Genomic DNA, 3275 nt, shown 5'->3' on the forward strand with positions numbered 1-3275 from the left:
TAAGTTATCAATTAAGAACTTTAACACTTCATCTTATATACACCAAACTATTAAACTTAAATATCACATAATCATATATGTATACAATACATTCAATTCCAATTTTCATTTCATGTTAGACATACGATACAACTTTCATATTCCAATTTCACACAATTAAGCATACAATACATCAAACAATTAAGCAATACATCTAGTTTCATACAACCATACCTTATAGCACCTACAATTTTAGACATCCAATTTCAATTTCATACAAATGTATACATATATAAATACAAAATCAAACAAATAGGTTGCATAAATCTGAGAAAACATATATAATCACTCAAAATGCATATATAATCACTCAACCAAACAAAATGCATAAACACTTCCATCACTAAAAATAACATCAAAACAAAAGTACAATAGAAAATACGGAAGAAATTCGACCTTAAATCGTCAAATTTTGCGAATTCTAGCTGTGTCGTCGCCCTCTTCGTCGCCGGTAATGGAGTTCTTAGTCGCCGGTAATGGAGGAGGTTTGGCCGGCGGCAAGTTTTGGTAGCAAGTGGCGTCTGGCGGCGTTTAACGGTCGCAGTCCGTTGGGAGTTCGGCTGGGAGGATTTAAAGAGAAGAGGCAGATGATAAACACAGGAACGAACGAAGACGGGGGTTATCTGTAAAGACCTTTAGCGGCGACGGGTATTAGCGGCGACATGTCTGGAGGGAAAAGTCAGCGCCTTTTTTTAGGCCGTTACAACCCTTGGATTTAAAACAGACCGAACGGACAGGGCTCATTTGACGCGGATCGCTATTCTGAGGGAATTAGCGGCGACGCATTTAGCTGCAACGCAAAACATTAACGGCGACATGTAACACGTCAATTACATGTCGCCGCTAATGCCTTGGGTCGCCGCTAAAGGCGACGTCGTTAATGCCCACCTTTCTTTTAGTGCAATGAGAATGTGTTTTAATGGAAAATACTTTGATTACATATAAAACCGATTAATTTTAATTTATTGAATATGTTTAATTATATATTTACCTTCTCATTATATAAAATATATAATTTTTTGGGTCTCAAGAAAGGCTATAACTAAACCGAATGACACTTAACCCTCTGTACAACAAAGCCATGAACATTCCGGCAAGTAGGTTACCGGAGTTTCCAGAAATTCCTGTGGCCCAACCAAAGAAACTTCTGCTGATCATCATATTAGTCATCATCATCTCCCCTCATCCAACAAACTCACAATCCTTTTCTTCTTCTCCAGCGGATGATCTTTCAGATTCACCGGATACCGCCACAAATTTCCAGCCAAGCTTAGCAGTTGTCATCGGAGTTCTTGCCATCATGTTCGCTTTAACATTTATGCTCTTGGTTTACGCAAAATGTTGTCACAGACCGTCGTCTCTTCGGTACTTGAATCAAGAAAACTTGGGTGAGTTACCTCGACCACTCTCCAGGGTTTCCGGCATCGATAAAACTGTGATCCAATCACTGCCGTTTTTCCGGTTTTCTACCTTAAAAGGATGGAGAAACGGCTTGGAATGTTCTATCTGTTTGTCAAAATTTGAAGACATAGAGATTCTTAGATTGTTGCCCAAATGCAAACACGCGTTTCATATCGATTGTGTGGATCAATGGCTCGAGCAACACTCTGGGTGTCCACTTTGTAGGTGTAAAGTAAGCGAAGAGGATGCAATGCTTTTTGCAAATTCGAGTAGTTTAAGGTTTTTAAATTCTGATCGAACGCGAGAAGATTCAAACCTGGGACTGTTCATCGAGAGGGAAGGGTCCACACGATTTGGAAGTCAAAGAAGTTATGGGAAAATGGAACACGAAATGAAGGATCAAGACATCTTGGAAGATGAAGACATCTTGCATAAGTTTAATCATCGAATCATTATATCTGATTATGATTATGATCGAATGATGAAGAGCAGATGGAGCAATTTGAACTCATCTGATCTTTTGTTTTTGAAATCCGAGATGATAACTTCTTTGTCAAACAAGGTACCTGGTCGTCATGGTGATCAAGAAACTGTTGCTCCCATGTCGAACAACACTTTGGATAGTTACCCTACTGTTAAAACAGATGGAAACGATCAAACTGATGATCATGATCATCAAGTGATCAAAATCAAAGAAGAACTTAAACGAAAAAGAGAATTCGAGAAGAAAATCAAGAAATTTTCCAATGGAGAGTCAGATATGAAATCTGCGAAACTCGTTTCTCAACGGTCTATGTCGGAAATCATCGTTCATCCAAGATTTCTTGGTGTTGAATCAAGCAACGAGGTAGGTAATTTCGGAGAAATTAGTGCTAAAGAAGAGAGATTAAAGAGATTATGGCTACCAATTGCTAGAAGAACAGTTCACTGGTTTGCTAATCGAGATCAACAGCTACAGGTTAACACGAAATCACAAGTTTAATTTTGATCGAAGAGCTAATTTTCATGGTTCTCACCACATGTTATAAAAGAAAAAAAAGTTATATACTTTTTTGTAGAGATTTCTTTAGATTTTACACATTTTACAGAAATTAATAACCTTTTTTATTATTTTTAGTTGTAAAGTGTCCTAATATATTGCTCTTGTTAGTTGTATTACGTACCTTACATGTGTTTTATTATAATTTTGTGGCTAGTTGATTTAAGATGTTTAAATTAATTATATTTTGTATGATTAAATCTGATTACTAATAAGTTAATTTCTACTTTCAGAATCAATATTCGTTAATTATAAATTTATAATTAAATAAGAATTATGGTTTCAAAAGAAAAAATTAATTACAAATAAGTAAATAATTATTTTATTAAAGGGGATAAACTGATAACATAGAGCTAAAACGTTGGTTTGGGATCAAATAAATTATTAAAGCTTGAGTACTGTTAGCGTTGTTATCTTTTGAGTCTGTTCCCTTGATTTTAGCTGATTGCTAACCTGATCTACAAACATGTTCTCTTTTTTAAAAACTCTTTTGATTAAAAAAACAAATATTAATTTTATTTTCAATAAACAATGACAACAATGACAAGATAATTTCTAACATGACTACATAATTTCTTACATGACTTCATAACTCTTATTCATAATATATATAGCATGTTTAAGATAGTTTTCAGTAAAACAAATTAAAAAAAAAAATCAACTCTATCGGTATTTTGTAATATTAATAAAACACAAATGGATAAATTTGTTAAAAAACTTGGATTTTTAGAAAAACCAAAATGTTACGGGTGCGTTTAGCTACGGAAAAATGCAGGCCCGGATCTAAGGGAGGGCA

The 3275-nt window shown here is 34.9% G+C and overlaps 1 pseudogene; it reads left to right on the forward strand.

Moving 5' to 3' along the window:
* The first annotated feature begins 1073 nt into the window (after positions 1–1073).
* On the forward strand, positions 1074–2617 carry LOC145111838 (E3 ubiquitin-protein ligase ATL42 pseudogene; annotated as a pseudogene).
* Positions 2618–3275: the final 658 nt, after the last annotated feature.

This window comes from Lactuca virosa, chromosome 5 (genome assembly GCF_052849685.1).
Source record: "Lactuca virosa cultivar CGN04683 chromosome 5, Lactuca_virosa_CGN04683_v6, whole genome shotgun sequence".
NCBI lineage: Eukaryota > Viridiplantae > Streptophyta > Magnoliopsida > Asterales > Asteraceae > Lactuca > Lactuca virosa.